The sequence below is a fragment of the Schistocerca nitens genome, chromosome 3 (genome assembly GCF_023898315.1).
Source record: "Schistocerca nitens isolate TAMUIC-IGC-003100 chromosome 3, iqSchNite1.1, whole genome shotgun sequence".
NCBI lineage: Eukaryota > Metazoa > Arthropoda > Insecta > Orthoptera > Acrididae > Schistocerca > Schistocerca nitens.
The window spans coordinates 657,400,789-657,427,088 of record NC_064616.1 but is presented as its reverse complement, the minus strand read 5'-3'; the positions used below and the strand labels follow the sequence as shown (position 1 = coordinate 657,427,088).

Genomic DNA, 26,300 nt, shown 5'->3' with positions numbered 1-26,300 from the left:
ACTTAATTGCAATCTTTCATTTGTAAATTTCTATATAACATTCAACAATCGCAGTTGTCGAGTGATAGGAACCTTGGACCACTCGATTCATGTGTATGTTCTTATTGTATACTGTAGACTCAGCAGTATTTGGCTTGTAATGTGGCAACTACGTCTCCCAACCCCTAGACAACGAAACTAGCCAAAACTTTTAATATTACAACTCTGAGTCTGAGGGTACATAAAATGGCTCTCAGCACTATGCGACTTAACTTCTGAGGTCATCAGTCGCCTAGAACTTAGAACTAATTAAACCTAACTAACCTAAGGACATCACACACATCCATGCCCGAGGCAGGATTCGAACCTGCGACCGTAGCGGTCGCTTGGCTCCAGACTGTAGCGCCTAGAACCGCGCAGCCACTCCGGCCGGCTGAGGGTACATAGTTGAGGGCCACCACATCATTTTATTTTGTTGTTTGAAATCCCGCATCCTTCACTATCAGGATGGGATAGAGCAGTACCGCTAGCCACGGGTTCACTATCATTAATACTACAGCTAGGTGATGACTGCGCCCAGCCGGTGCATGAGGGTGCTGGGTATAAGGCGCCTTCAGGGAGGAGGGCTATGTGTCTAGGTACACATATCTTGCGTTACCGGCGAGGGCGAGAAATCGTAGTGTGCGTAATAGGAGACGGTGGCTGCGACCTCGTATGGGCTGCGGCGAGGGCGCTCCTCGATGCTCCTGCATAGTGGAGCATTCACCATCCCCAGCCTGGGGAGTGGCAGATCGTTGCTGAGACTGAACCACCGAAGGACGCCAGATGGTGTGCGGGGCAGGCACTGCATCAGCCACGGCCGCCTCCCGCGGCGCTACGCATGGCGGTGCACGCCGCTCGGGTGTGTGTCTGACACCCGCCCCCACAACCACCGTTCTAGGTGCACGTGCCACAGCCACCTCCTGGCGTGGTGGTGTTGGTGCCACCTCTGTAACATACGAATAACGGGAAAAATTAAGCACAATGCTCAATTTTTGTTAAATTGTGCTGCAAACAATCAATGACAAGTAAATCACCTTTCCTGAATAATAATTATATGCTTAAACGATGACGGCCACATTATACTCACCTTCTACGTCTTGGTCCCAGGACTGAGCGGTTCAGTCGATATTTCTGGCAGTTCTCCCACGCAGTCAAATATACCCATCCCCTGTTCCAGAAGGGAGGGATCACACTGTCTTTTAGCAGTCACCATCTCACGTCTCACCCAAGCATCTCACCCTCGCCAGAATTTTTCTTGTTTTTGTGGAGCCATCTATCCATCTCGCGGAAGTCGCCTACAGCAATATATTGATTATTAGAAACAACAGCAAAAAAAATGTGTGCTGAATTTGACTACATCGAGATATTGATTATAACTATGAAAAAATTAAATAAATAAGTAAAAAGTTCGTACCAGATGGACGTGATGACTCCAGGTCATCATTCACGACGCATATCTCTACAGGAATCCCATTTTCCTCTTGGGTAGAAACATCTACAACAATGAATTTATACATACCTCACACAACTGTATATGATAAAAAAAAAAGTCTAATGGCAATATATTACAACTGTACACACTTTCTTGCTGCTTTTCAGACTCCAGCAGCAGCAGCAGCTCGATGTCCATCAGCTGCTGCTCTAATGCCGCAATAGGGAGATCAAAAGTTTCATAAACACTTCTTAGGATCTGATTACATCAAGAGCTGTTTTCTGAACATGTAAACTACCACACAGAATTTGGAGATGTAGTTACATGATGCTAGCACAAGCTCTTCCACTTCATGGGGACTTTCAGATTCCAGTTGCTGCTGCTCTAATGCTAGAACAACAGTAGAAATGTTATAAGCACTTGTTACGATTTGAACACTTTAAGGGACGCTTTCTGAACATATAACTATCACACACAGAATTTTGATATGTACTTATATGATGCTGGCACAACCTCTTCCGCGTGCTGAAGACTTTCAGCCTCCAGCGGGCGTTCTAATTCCAACAGCATTTCGGGAATGAATGCTGTAATACTAAGAAAAAAGAACTTTTATAACCACTTGTTACGAAAATGTACCATAATCTCGAAAAAGTTTGAATACTTTACTACGAAATTTCATAACTGTCACAATTTGAACTCATAATTTCTTTTTTTTTTATAAACACTTATACATCAATTAAGTTTGCCGTTTCCCAGCACCTCTGGCGCTGGCAACATTGCTGGCTAAGCGCTTGCTTTACGGTGTAGGACTCGCGCTATGCACTGTCAAAGACTTATATGATTGTGGTGGGGGTGGAGCTTTCTATAGCTTCGGACTCCACCCTCTATTTTACAGAGGACCAATAGGAACTCAGAGTGCCATAACAGCAAGTTATAACTTGCATTTTTTTTTCCTTCAAGCAAGCTTGGTGCAGCTGTTGGATAAAAGTATCACATCTTTGGGGGGGAGGAAAGAAAAATCTGAGACGAACATCCAGTATTTACCTGCAGGTGGATGGAATATTGAGTGCAGCTTTTAGCCTTAGGAAAATACTCTTTGTTCATTCTGAGACAGATGGATAGTCTGACACGCCCATCCTGTGTTTGCGTGCAGGTGGATGGAATATTGGATGGAGCTTTAGAAAAACATTATTTGTTCAGTCTGAGACATATGGACAGTCTGACACGCTCAGTGTCAGCTGCAATCCTCGAAAAATATTTTCGTTGGGACACAGCTGTGGCAGAAGACACTGACCTTCGAAACCAGTAATGACCAACAAAGCGCGCCTTGAGAGCAGAATTGTATACATATTCCGCTACTGTCTGCCGTCCCTCCCCCCCCCCCCCCCCGCAAACCTCTGAAGAGGGCAGACACGTAGTCATCAGTAGAAACCGCCGGACATGTGGCCGAGCAGCTGTTGTGACATTAGGCCGCCTAATGACACTCAGAGCGGTTGTCTCTCATGTCGGAAGGCATGCGGCTGGTCAGGAGGCGGGCGGCAGCGGACCGCCTCCAGCGCCAGCAAGGGACTGGTACCTGGTGGGGGGAGGCGGCCGTCCTTTTATCTCCTATTGTTTAAGTTTTGTTTAGGCATAGGGGCGTCGCCTTAAGGCGGCGGGCAGATCGTGGAAAGCCGAGTGAGGGCAGCTGGCTGGACCGATCTCCAGAATTTCGTTGTTGTTCCAAAGGGCTCCGGTCTTTCTGGGAAATACTTTTAACAGATTGCAAGAAAGAGTTGTTGACATTAAATAAAAGTGTTTTCCACCGCAGAACGAGAGGCCTATTGGAGGTGCTGGGGATCTGCCTAGTCTGCGTCGGGTCGTCACCACAGGTGCGCCCCCTAACCATTAGGGGCGGCCGTGTCACTATACTTCAGACGAACAATTTGCATTTGGGACAGCTGCTCTTTTATCTCCGACTGTTTAGTTAACTATACCTGCTTTTGTGTCGGTGAAGGACCATCGACTCAAGTCGGACAGCGGCCAGCGCGTGCCGCGAGGCAATTCAATTAATTTGCATATCAATTTGATATCAAAATTGCGCTCACGCCGTCAGTTCCCTACTTCTCTACCAGCGAGAGAGGTACATGGAATTTCTCCTTTTTTGGAGATTGCGCATGGTGCCACTCCAGAGACTGCCTTTTTCTTCCACCCTGAAGTGAAGCACCCAGGATTCACCACCTTTCACGATCTATTATAGAAACCTCAAATTGTTCCCACACTTCAGATGAAACGACTTTTCTTGTAGTCTGTTGGGAGCATCTGTGGAACCCAGCTTGAACACACTTTTGAATATCCAGAAGTCTCAGGCATTGCTCATGCACTTCCAAATCTCGCGGATCGCTGTAGAACTAATTGTCGCGTTGTTTTTTGACGGTCTGCACGAAAAATAGCATCCGCACGATTCATCATACTGGGAGCACTGGCAGTGACAGGGCGTCCCGAACGGTGCATACCATGGAGCTCGGTTGTTGCACTTTCTGACGCTTTAACCTTCTTTATCCATCACCCGATAGTACTCCTGTAGCGTAGTAGGGAAGGCGAGTGGTAGACTTGGATGTACTGGGAGAATTTAAGAATGTGTGCTTCACCTGTGAAGGAGATCGCGTATAGTACACTAGTGCGACCGATTCTCGAGTACTGCTCGAGTGTTAGAAATCCCCACTAGGTCAGATTAAAGAGACACATTGAAGCATCTGAGAGGCGGGCTGTTAGATTTGTTCGATCAACACCCGATTATTACGAACATTCTTTATGAAAGCAAGTAGGGATCCCTGGAGGGAAGGCGATGTTCTTTTCGCGGAACACTGTTGAGAAAATTTAGAGAACCGGCATTTGAAGTTGTCTGCTGAAAGATTCTACTGCCACGTGCGTACATTTCGCGTAAGGAGCACGAGGATAAGATAAGAGTATTTAGAGTTAATATGGGGGCGTAGAGAACGTCGTTTATCCCTCTCTCTATTTGCAAACGGAGCAGGAAAGAAAATGTCTGGCAGTGGTACAAGGTGCCACGCACCATATGCTGGTTTGCGTAGTATCTCTGTAGAAGTATATGTATAAAACTGTTTATTACCAAGGACTATGGATCTGTAGTGATAAAACTGAAACGGCTTCATAAAATTAGACATGAGAAACACACATGCCTTACTGAGATTCAGTGGAAGACTCCTTCGCGAATGTAACTCGTCCACAACTGAAGCTGCTTAGGAAAAATTCTTTCAACCGATTCTTAAGTATTTTTCATCCGATCGGAACCTTTACTATGTTTGATTAACAGAAGATACAGCTCATGTCGTAACGAGTTTGTTTATTTATTGCGAGAGTCACATAATAATCGTCAGACGTTGGTAGACACGTTTTGCATAATAGACAGGTTTACTGTTAAAATTCCGAGAGGATATGTTCCAAAAAAATCACTCACTGTAGTTCTTCCTGCCACATATACGTAACGAAATGATAATGATGGTAAGACGACACGTGTTGGAGCTCATACGCAGGCGCTAAACAGTCGTTCCTCCCGCAAGCCATCCACAAATGGATCAGGAAAGTACTCTCCGTCACACAGTAAGGTAGCTTTTAACGTTCAAACAGGGAAACGGAATAGGGAGTGAGCTTTTTATTAAAATTTTTATAGCGCAGCTATTCAAGAGTTAACTGAGTTATTGCTATTTTGCATTATATAATTTAACTCTCATAATTTGCAACAAAAGAAATGGGTGACAGCAAGGCTGATACAGACAACAGTTTTATAAATGCGTCTAGAATATGAAGATGCAGTTTAAACACTACAGTTATTGCTCTCTCAGCAATCTGCACATTACAACTCTGGTTCTTACTTAATTGAACTCACCTTAACCCTAAAAAACCCACAAGTTCTTACTGAAGTGCTGCCGGTTCTCCTAGAGGAAGCACCACTTCAGTTACGTAAATACAGGGTGAATCACCTAAAACTTGCACCGCAAACAATGTGGAAATGGAAAGTGCTATTGATGTGCGATTTTCACTGAATGGGTTGGTAGTTAGGGGCTCGTATTGTTAGGAAATAAACAGATTGTAATAATACTTCAAAAGAGTATTTTTTTTATAAACATACACTTTTTTGAGCGGAACAATGCCTATTGACTAACAAACTAAAAGTAGTGTAGATGAGAATGTCACTGGTGACTGTTGCAAGGTTCTAGTGCCGGTCGTTTACAAGACATCGTTATTTTGAAATGTTCCCACACCGACACTTGTACAATACCGGTGGCAGCACACACTAGAGAACGACACAACTTCATACACTAGTTATATGGATTCTGACCAATAACGAGACAATTGACCATCACAGGTTGTGTTCACAATGACCGCCGGCCGGTGTGGCCGTGCGGTTCTAAGCGCTACAGTTTGGAACCGCGTGACCGCTACGGTCGCAGGTTCGAATCCTGCCTCGGGCATGGATGTGTGTGATGTCCTTAGGTTAGTTAGGTTTAAGTAGTTCTAAGTTCTAGGGGACTGATGACCTCAGATGTTAAGTCCCATAGTGCTCAGAGCCATTTGAACCATTTTTTCACAATGACCACCGACAGCGGCACTACAAGTTCCCAGTCTGGTTTGGAACGAGTGCTGCACACGTGCCAGTACTTCAGCATGGATGTCCGAACAGGCTGAAGTAGTAAGTCATTGCCTATCATCTGGTTTAGTTAGTATGCTCTTCTTGACAGCATCTCTTCTGCGTCCAGTCCAACGATTTGGAAATAATTCGTGATGACATGCTGTGATACTTCGTTCACTGTAGGTTGGACAGCTATCATGTTGGTACTACAGTTTCCTCCTAGTCAATGGAAAATGTGTAGGACACTTGCCTGACTTATGCCACTTCTTCGTGTTATTGCACGGGAGCTAGCATCAGTGGAAGATGGTCTTTTAGGACGCAGCGATATTAGTGCGCGTTCAGCGTTCCCTCTGTGAAAGACAGGCCTAAGAGGGTTCACTATCCCACACCACACGTTTACACTCTATGGACCAGCAGCTGTGGCCGAGCGGTTCTAGGTGCTTCAGTCCTAAACCGAGCTGCTGCTACGGTCGCAGGTTCGAATCCTGCCTCGGGCATGTATGTGTGTTCTGTCTTTAGATTAGTTAGGTTTAAGTTGTTCTAAGTCTAAGGGACTGATGACCTCAAATGTTAAGACCCATAGTGCTTAGAGCCATTTTAACCAACACACTATGGAGGCTAACATTCCACCTGTCGAAGAGAGCGGGGGTTATCAACAGACCAATACTGCATGTTTCGGCGGTTTACCTGGCCGTGATTGGTAAATGTGGCCTCATCACTAAACAAGATACATGATACATCCGGAGTATCCTGTCTTAATGCCGTTGTACAGAAGTTAACACGATTCTCGAAATCGTTTCCTTGCAACTGTTCATGATGAGAGATGTGATAGAGATGGAAGCTATGCCAATGGAAAATGTGTAGGACACTTGCCTGACTTATGCCACTTCTTCGTGTTATTGCACGGGAGCTAAAGTGAGGATCAACTGCAACAGCAGTAAGAACGTTATAATTTCCCCCTCTTCTCTCGTGACTTGCTTCTTTCTGTTACGTTGTCTACATGATACACAACCACTTTCACATAATTGTTTGAAGATGTTGATGTCTATTGGGATACCTTGCGACTTACACCGTACGAGAACGAATTGCGTTCTTCCTACAATCTGCATACACCATAAGCATATCGGCTTTTTCTGCATTGGTAAATCCTATCACCATGGCCTAGTGCTTGGATTGTCACAAAGTAACTGACTAGCAAGTCGCAATGCACTCAAGGTTCAAATGGTTCAAATGGCTCTGAGCACTATGTGACTTAACTTGTGAGGTCATCACTCCCCTAGAACTTAGAACTACTTAAACCTAACTAACCTAAGGACATCACACACATCCATGCCCGAGGCAGGATTCGAACCTGCGACCGTAGCAGCAGCGCGGTTCCAGACTGTAGCGCCTAGAACCGCTCTGCCACATTGGCCGGCACGACGAAGCATGCTCTGTAACGTGCTCCCACGCTGGGCACGAGGTTGGTAAGAGTTCTTGTGGTAGGGCGTTCCATTCCTCTACCAGTGCAGCTGACGACTGCTGGATGGTCGTTGGTATACCTGTATGTAGACGTGGTACATGGTATTAAGTCGGGGGAATGGGGAGGCCTGTTTATTCGCTTAATATTCTCCCATTTCAAAGACTCCTATCCCTTCACTGTTTGATGCTGTCACTCATTGTTATCCATAAAATTGAAGTCAGGGCCTAATGCACCCCTGAAAATACGCACATACAAAAGGAGTACGGTGTCAAAATAACGTTTACAGGTGAGTGTGTCGTGTTAAAAGGTTTGGAGGGTGAGAGGTGGGAGCCGGTAATGCACCCGAGAACAAAGTAGAAGATGGTGGTTTTGGTGGTCCAGATGGTATGGTGTGGAGAGGCAAACCTAACAACACGCTACACTCACCTGCCAACATGGTTGTGACCCTGAACCCCGTCCCCATGGCATCTTTTCAGGGGTTTTATGGATGACAGTGAGTGACAGCCTCGAACAGCGCCGGTGGAGGAGTTTTCGGAATGTGAGTGTATTCGAACAATGGACTGGCCTTCCCTTTCCCCTGACTTAATTCCATCTATCATGTGTAGGCTGCGTTGCGGAAACGTATTGCAGCTCAAGCATGGGAGCGCATGCAGAGCACGCATTGCCGTCTGTGGCGATCACTATCTATTATGAACCATGTCCCGCGTTTTGTAATGTCTAAAGTACTATCGTGAACCGCGGTGTCTACACTGCAGTTAGTGTTATAGTGTCATTTCTATTCGTCCCACTGCATATACACTATGTGATCAAAAGTATCCGGACACCGCGAAAAACATACGTTTTTCACATTAGGTGCATTGTGCTGCCACCTACGACCAGGCACTCCATACGAGCGACATCAGTAGTCATTAGACATCTTGAGAGAGCACAATGGGGAACTCAGCGGAACTCACGGACTTCGAAGGTGGTCAGACGATTGGGTGTGACTTGTGTCATACGCCTGTACGTGAGATTTCCACACTCCTAGACATCCCTAGGTCCACTGTTTCCGATGTGATAGTGAAGTGGAAAGTGAAGGGACACGTACAGCACAAAAGTGTACAAGACGACCTCCTCTGTTGACTGACAGAGACCGCCGACAGTTGAAGAGTATCGTAATGACTAACAGGTAGACATCTATCCAGACCATCACACAGGCATTTCAAACTGCATCAGGATCCGCTGCATGTTCTACGAAAGTTAGGCGGGAGGTAAGAAAATTGGATTTCATGGTGGAGCGGCTCTCATAAGCCACACATCACGCCGGTAAATGCAAAACGACGACTCACTTGGTGTAAGGAGCGTAAACATTGGACGACTGAACAGTGGAAAAACGTTGTGTGGAGTGACAAATCACGGTACACAATGTGGCGATCCGATGGCAGGGTGTGGGTATGGCGAATGCCCAATGAACGTCATCTGCCAGATTGTGTAGTGCCAACAATAAAATTCGGAGGCGGTGGTGTTACGGTGTGGTCGTGTTTTTCATGGAGAAGGGGGGTGGGGGGGGTGAGGTTTGCACCCTTTGTTGTTTTGCGTGGCACAATCACAGCACAGGCCTACATTGATGTTTTAAGCACCTTCTTGCTTCCTACTGATGAAGAGAAATTCGGGGATAGCGATTGCATCTTTCAACACGATCGAGCACCTGTTCATAATGCACGGCCTGTGGCGGAGTGGTTACACGACAGTAACGTCCCTGTAAAGGACTGGCCTGCACAGAGTCCTGACCTGGATCCTATAGCATACCTTTTGGATGTTTTGGAACGACAGCTTCGTGCCAGGCCACACCGACCGACATCGATACCTCTCCTCAGTGCAGCACTCCGTGAAGAATGGGCTGGTATTCCCCAAGCACCTGATTGAACGCTGGAGGGAGTGGAAGCTGTCATCAAGGCTAAGGGTGGGCCAACACCATATTGAATTCCAGCATTAACGATGGAGGGCGCCATGAACTTGTAAGTCAATTTCAGCCAGGTGTCCAGATACTTTTGATCACATAGCGTATCTTTCAGCTAGCATCTGTACTATACTGCAGCAGTTCTTTCTGACTATGGACCAAGATTCATCGAGCTATGTTAGTTGACAGTGATACATCATGGAAGGTACTTCTGTCCTCAACTTCTGCGCACCAGTGTGTTATAGTTCTATTTGAAAAAACGAAGTTGATACCGGTATCTCTGTAATTAATATAGCCATAAAAAGAGACTAGACCTCATTTGGTGAGGACTTTTTCTCTGTGAGTTTGATTGGAAACAATTACCAAATCTTATACGATACAGGGAATATCTTAGGCGAATAGCTTAGCAGAATCGTCCTGTCTGTCTTACAGCTTATTTTCTGGCAAATAAGGTGGTCTTAAAACAAATCTCTTGCGCAGCTCTTTCAACGCCATTGAACAGTAACTTTAAACAGGCTCTCATAATAAATATTTTGGGTTATATTATGAATAAGATTAGCACTGTAATGAAACAATATTTGATAGTGTTAAGCGATTTCATTGTATTCCACACAAAAAAGGTACACTTTTGACCTCTTTCCACATCTTAGAGATCACTCGCGCATGATATATGGAATACGACAAATTAGTCTATAAAAACTTTAATCCCCGTGCATTACGTCCTTTTACTATGTACTAAATTCCACTCTTATCCATTTTGATACTTTCTACAACTTTAAAATACAATTTATCTTTAAAGAATATCTAAATACTGGAGCGTTAATAATTCGCTGCTTACTAAAAGCTTATAAAAACTGACGCTGTCCTTAGATCGCCTTGTATGTATACACAGTTCAAGGGCCTATAGATGAAGACCGAGCATTGTTAAGCTGTATGTGATAAGCCAATTTCAGTTATAATGTCAGATAGTGATTAGTAATTCCATTTAACCTTTGAAATCAATGCAAATCAGAAATCTGACATGTCCTATCATATGTCAGTTAAGTGTCGTAATGAAACTGTTCATCCAGAGGCTGTAGCACTGCGATAAGCATTGCCAGATAACACTTGATGTAATGAGTATTGGTACGCATATCTCAACAAAGCAGTAGGTAGTCGGAAATTGATTTATACGTCTACGTGGTATGCTCAAGTGCTGACAAATTGAATTAGCGACAAACGAAAGTTCTATAAATAATTTTGTATGTTTTGCTTTGCCGTTTGTCATTTCTTGATCCTCACTTAGCGAAAGGAAATGATATAAATAACAAAATTTCGTGAAGTGACAGAAAGTGAAGGATCGAACTCGAGCGATTAGTATTTTGTCACAATTTCTTTCTACTTAAGTATCCATTAAAAATGAAAAGAGGGAGATATTGTACAGTCGCTGTTATCACGAGTACATCCAATGATATGATTAGCATCACACATCCCTAAGAAAATTGCAGTTAAGATAATGCGTGTAGTTAACAGAAATTTACACAAAAAATTGAATAGTATCGACATCACAGTTTCAAAACCACATTGCTGCAACTCTGTTTGTACAATGTACGATTTTGCATAAAAATTAGGTATCTTAACGACCACTGACAAATAGACCTTGTGATGTGGCGAAAACCTACTTTACCTGGTAAGGAGATCATAATGGAGGAATACAAACTAGAAATCACACATTTTCTGTAGGTCTGGATATCCTAAAAAGTTGCCATATGGATAAAGAAGCGAGATATAAATTTTGTGTATCTCCATCATTAGAACTGATTATGTATTTTTCAACGTTAAATGCGAGCCAAGCATGTCAGTAGTGGGTATTTACCAGTAGTGGGTATTCACATACTTCAAGCCAGTGTTTCATGATGCATATTGGACAGACTAGAAAACCCGTTGGCACATACGAGGAACGTCTGCCTCACATGCAATGCACTCAGCCAACCTAGTCAGTGCATGCTGAGCACAGGTCAACATACTGGCACAGCAAAAAAAACTGGTCTCAGAAGGACTTCAACAATCTTAGTAGTATAGTGCAGTCGAAGAATTTTTGGACAACAACAATACAGAACTATCACAGTAAGAATATTTGTCACTAGAGTAAAGAATGGGACATCAATTTAAGCGAAGTGTGCGATCCGAGTGCTTGATAACACATGAGTGGATGCAGTACCTTCATTCCAACGCATTTTGTTAGTGCAGGTTGCCTACATCAAGGGCAGGTATAGACTCAGGGGCAAACCTATTGTTCTCTTCTGATTGACAGGTACTTAACCTATTGTTCACCTTTGATTGACAGGTCCTTAACCTATTGTTCACCTTTGATTGACAGGTACTTAACCTATTGTTCTGCTAAAAGGATGCTTCCTTTTGATTGGGACGTCAGCACATTTTGTTAGTGTGGGTTGTATACGTCAGGGGCAGGTATTCATTCAGGGGAAAACCTATTGTTCTCCTTTGATTGACAGGTACATAACCTATTGTTCTCCTTTGATTGACAGGTACTTAACCTATTGTTCCCCCCCCCCCCACTCCCCACTTCCTCAGGAAACCTCCCACTCGCTGCTACAGGTACACCTTCAGGTCTGAGTTATTGGAATAGCTCCTCTCACTCTTATCAATTTATTTGACTACTTAATTAAATTGATCAATTAATTAACAACTATGCCACCCCTCTGGTAAGCCCCCATCCCCTCCCATATTCCCTCCCAGAGATTGGCGGGAAAAAGACTCAGTTGATCTGTCAATTAGAGGGAAATCGATAGCTGTGTATGGAATATTGTTTAAACAATTTAGATAATGTGTGGAATATTGTTTATTTCAACGATTTAGAAGGTTCAACGCAATGTATAGGATATATGTAAAGGATATATTGTTTGTTTATAAGAAATTCAGTTTGTGGGTGTTGGATTTCTCTTGCTCATCATTCTCTGCTGTTTGGAAACATCTATGTCTTACAAGAAGCAATTGCAGGGGGCGAACATGTTGCATAACTTGATGTTCGGCACTGTACTCTGCATGTCTTAACCTAATGTTTGGACCTTGGTTGGCACTTAACCAGTTGTTCTGTTAAAGGTTTTTCCATGTCATCCCCACTTCCTTAAATTATTGAACCTCCTTCCATAGCACATTAAGTAATCAGTTATGTCCTCCAACCATTTTCTGGTACATTTTTCGAATTTCACATGCTTTTGAACGCTATTTCTGGCGTATCCTTCTCTGTCACCCACCACCTTAAACTATTGTACTGCGTTTTACATACAAATTATTCAAATTAACATAGTGTTCTGCACTTAACCTGATGTTCTGCTTCATGTCACCCACTCACACACACACTCCCCTTAACTATTGTACCGCTAACACCATGTTGATATAAAAAATTTATACAAATTAATTAAATCGATATTCTTCCCATGTATGGGCTAGATTTTTTTAAATTTGCAGCATCCTATTTATTGGTGAAATCGATGGAATATAGTTTAAACAAAAGTTTTCTAGTAAAAAACACATCCTGCATTGCACCACCCACCGCCTCCCTGTCGTCTGAACCACACAGGACGCTACCGCACACGCTCCCAGAAGCTGGAATGCACCAGATGCCCCCACGAAGCTACGATGCGTAGGTGTCAGTTCGGGTCCCGCAAGGATGAGGTGGCAGCATCTCTTTCATAGTTGACACCTGCAAAATTCCTGTCGAAATACGTGATCACCCAGGCACCGTTGCTGGCGCAATGATGCATATCTGTGGTACGGGTCCAGCACCGAGAGAGATGTGACAATGCTTCCCAGAATAGCACAAGGTATATTGTTCCCAGTGACCATATGGGACAGCCCATTCGTCACTGAATTTACCTGTCAAACTGCTGCTGCTGCCGGTTTGGGAGCACCATCCGCAATCATTTTCTGCCAACGAGGCTTTCAGTGGCAGAATTATTTTGTACAGATCGCTACGTTGCACTGACGGTTAAACCCCGCAAAAGTTTTCTACAGATCATCAAATACATACAAGACTCACAAGACTACTGGGAGCCAGGAACATATTTACCAGTGTAACTACAATTAAATATTACGATTGCTGCTATAGTCTGACACTGATCGATGTACAGTTGTTGTCTCCTCTAGACGGCTGTGGTTCTGGAATGAATCTCAATATCTATAGCACACATAATTTTCCACATATAAATCTCTCTCATACCTTTGCGGTTATTGATGTGCTGAATCTATACATCCCTCATGATAGGACACACACTCACATTCTCTGATCATGCCACAACATAAGCCACAGTAACTTTACATTTCAACATATGTGCATTTGATACAAACAGTGCAGTTATCTTTTATATCTGTACAGCACCCGATAAAATTATGGTACAGCTACACCCACACTGGCTATATGTCTTGATTCTCTTCACCCCTAGGAAATAATGCGACAAAGTCTTCGAATCAGCGCTTCTGGAAGGTGGTGCATCCTGCCAAGATTCTCTCAAAGAAGTGTTATGAAGGACTGGCGTCCGGCACTATGTGTGATAATGAATACCACACTCGCGGACATAATACTTGGAAAGACATCACCGTGTATTGTAATCAACATCACTATTGTCAGAACAACAAGGAAAGTGCGATGGTATGCTTAAGGGTGCCGATAACGTTCTCACCGCTATGTAGAGACTCCTATAACCCAGCACAAAGGATGTCTCGTGAATGAATGATTATGACTGAATCTTATCGAATTTACCTGTCGAATTACTGATGCCACTGCTGTGGAAGCACCATCCACTTTTTTTTTTCATTCTGCAGACGAGACTTTCAGCAGCAAAAAACTATTTAACACAGATCACAATACTGTAATGACAATTAAACCTTTCAAATTGCTCTACATATCGTCAAATACGGAATGACTCTTCCTCAATTACACTGCTCTCCCACTGAGCACAAGAGCTTGAATATTAGAGCGTGAAACCGATCTCCAACCCAGCAATATATCACCGCATACAGTATCAATGTAGTAAACATACAATTTGTATCCTGTGCCATCCAAAAATCGCCTCTTTTACATCATTCATACATATATCGTGAAGGAAGACAGCACTGTAAGTATATTCGTGGCACTAGATATAGCCTGCAAGGTCGGGTGGTCATCCACTCCACTGTGTGACCACAGCACCTTCAGTGTATCGAAGTCACTCTCAGGACTATTGTACAAAGATGGGCTGGTTTCCCTCTCGGCACAAACACGTTACTGTTTCTGGCCCAAACCTGCTTGTTTGCTCGCTTTTCTACACCCATCCCTAAGACTCTGGGATTACAAGAACATATCTAATTTCGCATGGTTTGCTGGAATATTATTCAATTTTCGCCACACTTCTCGATATCAAGCACATAGCAATACCACTTGCATAGCAGTATTCTTGTGAAACATAATTCCGAAGATATAGACTGGAAATTATATCGCTAGAAACCCTAAACTTTAGCTAGGAGGAGCATGCTGTAAATCATAGAGTAACTAGAAACTTATCCTGTCTGCGAAGACCTTTACGTGAGAACTCGAAAAAAATAGAGGAAACTGATATTTCCACTCACAAATACCGGTGTCTGTGATGTAACAGATTCCAAATCATCCTTATAATTTAAAAAGTCAACTAAGGTGTTTCTCATGTCCAGAGAACCAGCAAACGTGTCTTCCACCTGTCTTTCACCTGCTAGATGGACACACCACAATCGATGTTCTCACAACCAAATAAAGATGCGAAATGTCAAGAAGCAGTCAACTGAACTATTTACAGGGGAAGGAATAACGGTCCAGCGCAAACACATGTCCATGTTCAATCTTCTCAGATTTTCTCGCGATAATGAAAGCTACCCAACACATGCTAAGTATTAATTCGCTATTCGGCCGTCTAGAGGACAATATGGTTATGTCAGCTACATTCCTACACTCTTAACAGACCTTTCCATTCAGACAGCTCCTGCCGTTAACAGGAAACGTGAATCATTAGCGCCACAGGACACCGGCGCTGCATGCTAAGCATCCCTGCACAGAATTATCCTAGGAAATCGGTCACATATATATATATTTGATCGCTATACTTACAATGAAATGTTATGATCGCGATCTCAAATGAACAACATTCGACGATGAGTGAAGTATCGAAAATACACTCTGAATATCTGTACCATTCTTGTGACTTGACATACTCTCCCCTTTGCTATCACAGTATCCCACGTCAGATCCATACCTTCCTTACGACTGGACATAGTCATTTCCTTTGCACAAGTTGGAGCACGGACACATACTTTATAAACCTGATGCTCAAGTGAGCCTATCAGGCACCCCCTACTACTAAGCATAATACTTCGCCAATAAATGATTGCAGAAGATACAAAATAATACTGAGAAAAAAGTCAGCTATAGGTTGACAAAATGGTTCAAATGGCTCTGAGCATTATGGGACTCAACTGCTGAGGTCATCAGTCCCCTAGAACTTAGAACTACTTAAACCTAACTAACATAAGGACATCACACACATCAGTGCCCGCGGCAGGATTCGAACCTTCGACCGTACTGGTCGTGCGGGTTCAGAGTGTAGCGCCTAGAACCGCTCGGCCACTCCTGCCGGCTTGGTTGACATGTCTCATCAGTTTTTCTTGCAAGTGGTACCACTGTGTCTTAGAAAGAGACGCGTAATCGTCTTACAAATCGCCAGATGTTAGAAAACCCGATCGCAACAGCTACTGTATGTGACTGTCACAAGCGGTCTTGGTTCTACAGGTGCACACAGGTATCCATGTTAAAAGCTATACTGGCTTTATAAATCGAGGTATGAGATTACCTCCGAAAGAATAGGTGTTTCAAGACAAATACCAAGATGGTGATTGTGGTAGTGTATATTAACAGACCAGAAGTGTGGTTACACGTAGCCCACGATTCAACCTCGTGATAAAATCGCTGAATTTTGAAAATGATTCAGCTAAGGAACGTGGTATGAAGTCGCTATTTGCAACTCCTTCACGCCGCTAGATATTTCTCCAGTATTTGTAACATATTCTGTCTCGATACCATGTCAGTGTTTCTGCAATATATCCACTAAGCTATATGCAATAACTGATTGAGAAGCTCACAAACAATAGTAGATGATCTGCTGATTCAGGTCGTAAGTAATGTATACGAGCTTTCAGATCTTTAGTGTTACGTTATGGGCTAGAACTGATGTCTATGATTTGGAATCAAGTCTTTCTATTCAACCGTCCACCCCCGGTAGCTGAGTGGTCAGCGCGACAGACTGTCAATCCAAAGGGCCCGGGTTCGATTCCCAGCTGGGTCGGAGATTTTCTCCGCTCAGGGACTGGGTGTTGTGTTGTCCTAATCATCATCATTTCATCCCCATCGACGCGCAAGTCGCCGAAGTGGCGTCAAATCGAAAGACTTGCACCAGGCGAACGGTCTACCCGACGGGAGGCCCTCGTCACACGACATTTCATTTCATTTCTATTCAACCACATACTTGCATTCGATCCTAGGGAGAACTCCTTTAACGATTACAGCCACAAGTCAATCATATTTCAGGGACTATCATATCTCAAAACACGTCACCTTTCTCGAATCTGTATCCTACAGTAAAATTCCAACGTGGTTTTAGTAAGTCCCTATGCATCTTGTGACTGCCGCCATTTCTGCAGCTTTGCGCATGTGATCAATGCAATTTAAGTCGGAATTCAGCAGAAGTCAGAGAAAGCAATATCCACCACCTTCTGCAACCCGTCTAGAAACAGAGCGACCTGGTCAGTGTGGCAGAACCGTTTCGCTGTATATTCGGACAATTTATACCTGTTCCCCCACCATTTTTCGCAATTCTTTCAATTTTATGTCAGTTCTGATCATGACATACCCTCTCGTCCTGTGTTCTAAAATTGCTTGTAAATGCTAACACCTAGCCAAAATGCACTGCCCGGTAGGTGTAGTATAGCACTGTACTTTACTATATCCAGTCACCTCCACATTTGGAGAGCGTTTGGTCTGTTTTCTGTATGTCTCTGTATATGCATGTGTCGCAGACGGCTCCCAGGATCCAGTGCCCCCACTGGTGGACCAAACTTCGAACATAGAACACGTGTTCAGACGTAACATGTGATTGGTCCACAGGTGAGCCCTATCCCAGATGTGACGTGTAGTGGATTCGCCTCCAAACATCGGCCTGGTTGTGTGCAGTGCGCCGGCCGGAGTGGCCGAGCGCTTCTAGGCGCTACAGTCTGGAACCGTGAGGCCGCTACGGTCGCAGGTTCGAATCCTGCCACGGGCACGGATGTGTGTGAGGTCCTTAGGTTAGTTAGGTTTAAGTATTTCTAAGTTCTAGGGGACTGATGACCTCAGATGTTAAGTCCCATAGTGCTCAGAGCAATTTGAACCATATATAGTGCGCAGCATATCCACACTCGAACACTAACTCGGATGTGGTGTATTGTTTATCTGCATCGCAACATCGCTCCTTAAATTGTGCATGGCGGTTCCGCCTTCAAACCGTATCCCGGACATAGCACATTGTGGAGTCGCACCCCGACATCACTCTGGATATAACGCGTGGTGGATCCACACTCGAACGCTAACTTGGGTCTACTGTGGGTCCTGGAGACCATCCGCTACAGATGCATATATAGAGCAAACGCTCTCCAAATGTGAAGGTGACTGGATACAGTCGAGTAAAGTCCTATGCTATGCCTCCAGATCAGTACATTTGAGCTAGGTATTGTCAGCTGTACTACGTTTACAAGCAATTTTAGAACACAGAACGAGAGGTTACGTCATGATCACATGGATAGAACTGACATAGAATTGATAGAATTGCGAAAATTGATGGGGGAATAGGTATAAATTGACCGAATATACACCGAAATGCAGGGAAATTGAGGAAGTACTTGCGTATCTTCTGGTTGGTGCAGAACAATTTGTACGGGGAAACAAGTATGCGGCAGCAAGAGGAATACGAGGAAATGTCGACATGAAAGTGAAGGGAATCAGGGAAGCAGTCATTAGTTTTTTGCTGTCGAAGAAGCATTATACTGTATGTCTGTTGAGGTACCAGTGACACATGCGAATTGACTACTGTATTTGACGCTTTTCAGGATAGCAGAAAACCATCCGCCTCTAAACTTAAATGCATCTGCATTAAAGGACAACAGAGAGTGGACAGGGTGATCGATTGAGATGGAGCTGTAATGAGATACGAGTTAATGGTAGAATGATGATGCATTCTAGATGTTCAAACGTGTGTGAATTCTTAAGGGACCGAACTGCAGAGGTCATCGGTCCCTAGACTTACACACTACTTAAAGTAATTTAAACTAAACTATGCTAAGAACAACACACACACCCATGCCCGAGGGAGGACTCAAACCTCCGGCAAGAGGTGCCGCGCAATCAGTGACATGGCGCCTATAACCGTGCGGGCACTCAACGCGGCCATGCATTCTAGAGAGCGAGAAATTGCTGCAGGTCACTTTTTTCACTGTTCTGTCAGGATGCATCAGTCATGTGACATAGCCTGTGTTCGACTCATATACAGTGATTTAAAGCACTGTCTACTTGCGATCGTTAACGGTAAACCTGTCGGTCATCTGATGACTGCTATTTGTTTATCTATTTCCTTGTAAGAAGTATTCCCCATTACTAATGATCATTTATGTAGGGCTGATGCTTGCATAGTATAATTCTGAACCATGATCGGATGTGGACAGTGGACTCTATACATCTCTGGAAAGCTATATTGTGCTTGTATCACACAGAGCCAATGTTTTAAGGAAGTAGTTTTTTCGTTTTACGGTTCGATAACATAGTTTATCGTAGAGAAACCGGGAAGAAGTATGTATTTCATGCACTTGAAATATATTTCCTACATTGGAATATTAGCAGCGCTATATTGCATTTGACTGATAGGTTGGAAATGCAAGCGATCTAACATTGTAGCCTGTTTTGAGTGCGGAACGTTGTAGCCTTAGGAGTGCATGTGTTTATGTTTTCTCTTACTAATACCTTCCAGGTACTGATTCTAGATTCTAGAACAATACTTTAAAATTGATAGCTTGGTTGATTTACCTAAAAATGCTTCGAACTCGTCCGTCTGGAGCTCCATCACACATAAAAATCACCCATTTCTTGTTCTCTCTTAACCGTCTGCTATTGCATCACAACACTTTCACATCTGTTACTATACACTGATAAGGGGTGCTAACCTCCTCAACATGGATGCATCTGGAGAAACCTTGTATACTTGGATGGTGAAGGACTTTGCTAGCTCCATTCATTCATGAGACGTGGAATGTAGCGGTCTACTTCTGGTCAGCTGCAGATTAAATCGGTAATGGTGTTGCAGGGTGGGTTGGTCAATGACTGTGTGAGTGGGGGTCTTTCAGTCTCTAATTTTACCCTAAGACTCCGAGAATGCTCAGAAACTCCCCTCAGCATAGGGATAGATCATAAATTAAGCACTATGCTCGAGGTGTTAGAAATATGTAGAGTGTTGTCTGATATACTTTGATGATGTATGTGTTCGACAGTTAACAATTAATGGATGTACTGCACAGTCATCTATCATCATTCGCAATGATACTCGCAAAGTAGGAAAGGGACGGTTTAGCTGTGATACTGAAATTGGGGAAACATGGTGTCGCATCATTGGTCTGTGTTGAAATTACTGTAAAATTGCTAAAATTGTTCACGCTATCAACTGTGACGCTTATTATTGCAGTATATTCACAGTGTCTTTTCCATCCCACCCATCCACTGGCATGCTGTTGGTTACCACCTAATGATTGACTGACATCGCTTGTCGAGTTGGAGAAAGAGTTTTGGTCAAGGCACAACACCTTCTGGGGATAGCTAGCACCGATACAGTGATCACGTACATGACTGCAGGATGAGGAATCAGCCGAAACGGAACGCAGAGCCATCAGCTATTCCATCACTGTGACAGATGAATTTAAATATACAGATCGTCAGTCACCTTCGGACTGCAGTTTGGAAACTTTCCACAACGCCGCCAAACTTTTCCAGTTTACTTATGTTGTAACTCTATTTTATTTGAAATCATCCAGTGTGTGTGGCGTGTTATGGTAACAACATGACTTACACCATGCAACATCTAGTTTTCTGTGAGAAGCAATGGATTATAAAGTGTTAATGTCAGTTTAGAGACTGACACAGACCTCGAAGTCTAGCAGAAAAACAAAATGTTTGGCAGTGCACAAAGCATGTTAGAGCAGAAAGAAAAACAATGTTTCAAACAACGACACAGGGCCTTTGACTTATGGTATAGTTTGGTATAGTTTGTGGGGTACGGTACAGTACAGGTGATGAAGCTTTAAACTGCCCTCTGCAGTGGATAAATACCTGTGAATTTAATAGGATCATCACATGTCTTCAGTGCCGGCATGCAGATGGTATTTGTTTTCAATATATGGGAGGAGTTCTATATTGGATGAAGTTAGTGGAGCTTTTAAAGTTCGTAATTTTCCACTGTTGGATGGAACAGAATAAAGATGATAGCGTGTTGAGGTGACAGACGTGAATGGGTCATGATGGACTCGGATCTGCTTCAGACTGTAGAATCTTTATGTAGTTTGGGGACGCACCACATTGGGCCCATTTATACTGATTGGTCAAAACGTGGACCTGACGAACTGACTCAGGTCGCTCAGTTTCTAGACAGGTTGCAGAAGGTGGTGGGTATGGCTTTCTCCAACGTCTATTCAGTTCCAACTTAAACTGGATCGAACACATGCGCAAAGTTGCAGAAATGGCAGCAATAGCAAAATGCATAGGGACTGACTAAAACTACATTGGAATTTTACTGGAGCATATATTCGAGGACTGAGAAATAAAATTAATGAATTAACTATCTGCATAGATGAATTAGAGTCTTCAAACCCATCTGACATAATCTGCCTCTCTGAACATCATGTGACCACTGGTTTAGAACTTTTAAGTGTTACAGGGTTTAGGTTAGCATCTCACTTTTGTAGATCAGAAATGGAGAACGGAGGAGTTGCCACATTCATCAGGAACTGTCATACATTTAAGAACATGGACATTCATAAATTTTGCCTAGAACAGCATATGGAAGCATGTGCAACAGAATTAGAATTTCACAAAAAATCCTTCATAATATTAAGCTGTACTGGCCCATTTAACAACCAAAAACAAAGAAATAGTGGTTGCTGGTGATTTCAATGTAGATTTCCTTAAAGATTCTCCCAATAAGAACTTATTTGAGTTAGTAACACTATCATTCAACTTAATTCCCACTGTAAAGTTCCCCACTAGGATAGCCACTTGCTCACAAACAGCCATTGATAATATCTTAATAGAAAAGTCCAATGAACAAAATTATATTACAAAACCAATAGTCAATGGCCACTCAGACCATGACATGCAGTTCCTTCTGTTAAATGTTAATACTGAACAGGATATAAAATCTGTTAAATCTGAGCTCAAGAGGGTAATCAGTAAGCCAAAAATTGATTATTTTAGGACACTCCTCAGAGACATTCACTGGACTGATGTTTACAGTGCTCATGGCATGAATGAAAAATATAACATTTTTGCTAATAAAGTGCTTACCTTGTTCGAACACTGCTTTCCCCCAAAACTTACCAAGGTTAGAGCAAAGTCTACAAAGAAGCCATGGATTACTCGAGGAATAGGGGTATCTTGTAAAACAAAAAGAAAACTGTATCTGTCAATGCGAAACATTTCCAATGTTGATGCTATAGCACATTATAAGAAATACTGCAAAATATTAAAGACTGTAATACGGATGTCAAAGCAAATATATTACAAGGAAAAGATAGTCATATCAGATAACAAAATAAAGACAATATGGGATATAGTGAAGGAGGACACCGGTAGAACCAGACATGAAGAGGAAAAAATAGCATTAAGAGTAAATGATACATTGGTGACAGATGTGTATAGTGTTGCAGAACTTGTTAACAAACATTTTATAACTGTTACTGAAAAGATGGGGTTGTCAGGTTCGGTAGATGCTGCTATGGATTACCTTAGACCAGACATTTCCAGTAACTTCCATAATATGAATTTGACCCTCACTACCCCAAAAGAAATAATGTCCATCATAAAATCTTTAAAATCAAAAACATCTAGTGGGTATGATGAAATATCCACAAAGTTAATTAAAGAATGTGATTCTGAGCTAAGTAATATATTAAGGTATCTGTGTAACCAGTCGAAACTTCCTGGCAGATTAAAACTGTGTGCCCGACCGAGACTCTAACTCGGGACCTTTGCCTTTCGCGGGCAAGTGCTCTACCAACTGAGCTACCGAAGCACGACTCACGCCCGGTACTCACAGCTTTACTTCTGCCAGTACCTCGTCTCCTACCTTCCAAACTTTACAGAAGCTCTCCTGCGAAACTTGCAGAACTAGCACTCCTGAAAGAAAGGATATTGCGGAGACATGGCTTAGCCACCGCCTGGGGGATGTTTCCAGAATGAGATTTTCACTCTGCAGCGGAGTGTGCGCTGATATGAAACTTCCTGGCAGATTAAAACTGTGTGCCCGACCGAGACTCGAACTCGGGACCTTTGCCTTTCGCGGGCAAGTGCTCTACCAACTGAGCTACCGAAGCACGACTCACGCCCGGTACTCACAGCTTTACTTCTGCCAGTACCTCGTCTCCTACCTTCCAAACTTTACAGAAGCTCTCCTGCAAAACTTGCAGAACTAGCACTCCTGAAAGAAAGGATATTGCGGAGACATGGCTTAGCCACAGCCTGGGGGATGTTTCCAGAATGAGATTTTCACTCTGCAGCGGAGTGTGCGCTGATATGAAACTTCCTGGCAGATTAAAACTGTGTGCCCGACCGAGACTCGAACTCGGGACCTTTGCCTTTCGCGGGCAAGTGCTCTACCAACTGAGCTACCGAAGCACGACTCACGCCCGGTACTCACAGCTTTACTTCTGCCAGTACCTCGTCTCCTACCTTCCAAACTTTACAGAAGCTCTCCTGCGAAACTTGCAGAACTAGCACTCCTGAAAGAAAGGATATTGCGGAGACATGGCTTAGCCACAGCCTGGGGGATGTTTCCAGCTTGAGATTTTCACTCTGCAGCGGAGTGTTCGCTGATATGAAACTTCCTGGCAGATTAAAACTGTGTGCCCGACCGAGACTCGAACTCGGGACCATTGCCTTTCGCGGGCAAGTGCTCTACCAACTGAGCTACCGAAGCACGACTCACGCCCGGTACTCACAGCTTTACTTCTGCCAGTACCTCGTCTCCTACCTTCCAAACTTTACAGAAGCTCTCCTGCGAAACTTGCAGAACTAGCACTCCTGAAAGAAAGGATATTGCGGAGACATGGCTTAGCCACCGCCTGGGTGATGTTTCCAGAATGAGATTTTCACTCTGCAGCGGAGTGTGCGCTGATATGAAACTTCCTGGCAGATTAAAACTGTGTGCCCGACCGAGACTCGAACTCGGGACCTTTGCCTTTCACGGGCAAGTGCTCTACCAACTGAGCTACCGAAGCACGACTCACGCCCTGTACTCACAGCTTTACTTCTGCCAGTACCTCGTCTCCTACCTTCCAAACTTTACAGAAGCTCTCCTGCGAAACTTGCAGAACTAGCACTCCTGAAAGAAAGGATATTGCGGAGACATGGCTTAGCCACAGCCTGGGGGATGTTTCCAGAATGAGATTTTCACTCTGCAGCGGAGTGTGCGCTGATATGAAACTTCCTGGCAGATTAAAACTGTGTTCCCGACCGAGACTCGAACTCGGGACCTTTGCCTTTCGCGGGCAAGTGCTCTACCAACTGAGCTACCGAAGCACGACTCACGCCCGGTACTCACAGCTTTACTTCTGCCAGTACCTCGTCTCCTACCTTCCAAACTTTACAGAAGCTCTCCTGCGAAACTTGCAGAACTAGCACTCCTGAAAGAAAGGATATTGCGGAGTCATGGCTTAGCCACAGCCTGGGGGATGTTTCCAGAATGAGATTTTCACTCTGCAGCGGAGTGTGCGCTGATATGAAACTTCCTGGCAGATTAAAACTGTGTGCCCGACCGAGACTCGAACTCGGGACCTTTGCCTTTCGCGGGCAAGTGCTCTACCAACTGAGCTACCGAAGCACGACTCACGCCCGGTACTCACAGCTTTACTTCTGCCAGTACCTCGTCTCCTACCTTCCAAACTTTACAGAAGCTCTCCTGCGAAACTTGCAGAACTAGCACTCCTGAAAGAAAGGATATTGCGGAGACATGGCTTAGCCACCGCCTGGGGGATGTTTCCAGAATGAGATTTTCACTCTGCAGCGGAGTGTGCGCTGATATGAAACTTCCTGGCAGATTAAAACTGTGTGCCCGACCGAGACTCGAACTCGGGACCTTTGCCTTTCACGGGCAAGTGCTCTACCAACTGAGCTACCGAAGCACGACTCACGCCCTGTACTCACAGCTTTACTTCTGCCAGTACCTCGTCTCCTACCTTCCAAACTTTACAGAAGCTCTCCTGCGAAACTTGCAGAACTAGCACTCCTGAAAGAAAGGATATTGCGGAGACATGGCTTAGCCACAGCCTGGGGGATGTTTCCAGAATGAGATTTTCACTCTGCAGCGGAGTGTGCGCTGATATGAAACTTCCTGGCAGATTAAAACTGTGTTCCCGACCGAGACTCGAACTCGGGACCTTTGCCTTTCGCGGGCAAGTGCTCTACCAACTGAGCTACCGAAGCACGACTCACGCCCGGTACTCACAGCTTTACTTCTGCCAGTACCTCGTCTCCTACCTTCCAAACTTTACAGAAGCTCTCCTGCGAAACTTGCAGAACTAGCACTCCTGAAAGAAAGGATATTGCGGAGTCATGGCTTAGCCACAGCCTGGGGGATGTTTCCAGAATGAGATTTTCACTCTGCAGCGGAGTGTGCGCTGATATGAAACTTCCTGGCAGATTAAAACTGTGTGCCCGACCGAGACTCGAACTCGGGACCTTTGCCTTTTGCGGGCAAGTGCTCTACCAACTGAGCTACCGAAGCACGACTCACGCCCGGTACTCACAGCTTTACTTCTGCCAGTACCTCGTCTCCTACCTTCCAAACTTTACAGAAGCTCTCCTGCGAAACTTGCAGAACTAGCACTCCTGGAAGAAAGGATATTGCGGAGACATGGCTTAGCCACAGCCTGGGGGATGTTTCCAGAATGAGATTTTCACTCTGCAGCGGAGTGTGCGCTGATATGAAACTTCCTGGCAGATTAAAACTGTGTGCCCGACCGAGACACGAACTCGGGACCTTTGCCTTTCGCGGGCAAGTGGTCTACCAACTGAGCTACCGAAGCACGACTCCTTTCTTTCAGGAGTGCTAGTTCTGCAAGTTTCGCAGGAGAGCTTCTGTAAAGTTTGGAAGGTAGGAGACGAGGTACTGGCAGAAGTAAAGCTGTGAGTACCGGGCGTGAGTCGTGCTTCGGTAGCTCAGGTGGTAGAGCACTTGCCCGCGAAAGGCAAAGGTCCCGAGTTCGAGTCTCGGTCGGGCACACAGTTTTAATCTGCCAGGAAGTTTCATATCAGCGCACACTCCGCTGCAGAGTGAAAATCTCATTCTGTGTAACCAGTCGTTTGTTAGTGGAATATTTCCTGAATGGCTGAAATATGCTGAAGTTAAGCCACTGTTTAAGAAGGGAGATAAGGAAATAGCATCAAATTTCCATCCAATTTCACTGTTGCCATCATTCTCAAAAATTTTCGAAAAAGTAATGTACAGTCGTCTTTATAACCATC

The 26,300-nt window shown here is 44.1% G+C and overlaps 5 non-coding genes across 5 annotated transcripts; all 5 read right to left on the bottom strand.

Annotated features, from left to right (window-relative positions):
- Window positions 1-23,981: 23,981 nt before the first annotated feature.
- Trnas-uga (transfer RNA serine (anticodon UGA)) lies at window positions 23,982-24,056 on the bottom strand. Its single transcript has one exon. It is a non-coding gene; the product is annotated as a tRNA-Ser (tRNA).
- Window positions 24,057-24,281: 225 nt separating this feature from the next.
- Window positions 24,282-24,356, bottom strand: Trnas-cga (transfer RNA serine (anticodon CGA)). The gene has a single exon. It is a non-coding gene; the product is annotated as a tRNA-Ser (tRNA).
- Window positions 24,357-24,884: 528 nt separating this feature from the next.
- Window positions 24,885-24,959, bottom strand: Trnas-uga (transfer RNA serine (anticodon UGA)). Its single transcript has one exon. It is a non-coding gene; the product is annotated as a tRNA-Ser (tRNA).
- Window positions 24,960-25,184: 225 nt separating this feature from the next.
- On the bottom strand, window positions 25,185-25,259 carry Trnas-cga (transfer RNA serine (anticodon CGA)). Its single transcript has one exon. It is a non-coding gene; the product is annotated as a tRNA-Ser (tRNA).
- A 227-nt stretch (window positions 25,260-25,486) lies between these two features.
- Trnal-caa (transfer RNA leucine (anticodon CAA)) lies at window positions 25,487-25,561 on the bottom strand. The gene has a single exon. It is a non-coding gene; the product is annotated as a tRNA-Leu (tRNA).
- Window positions 25,562-26,300: the final 739 nt, after the last annotated feature.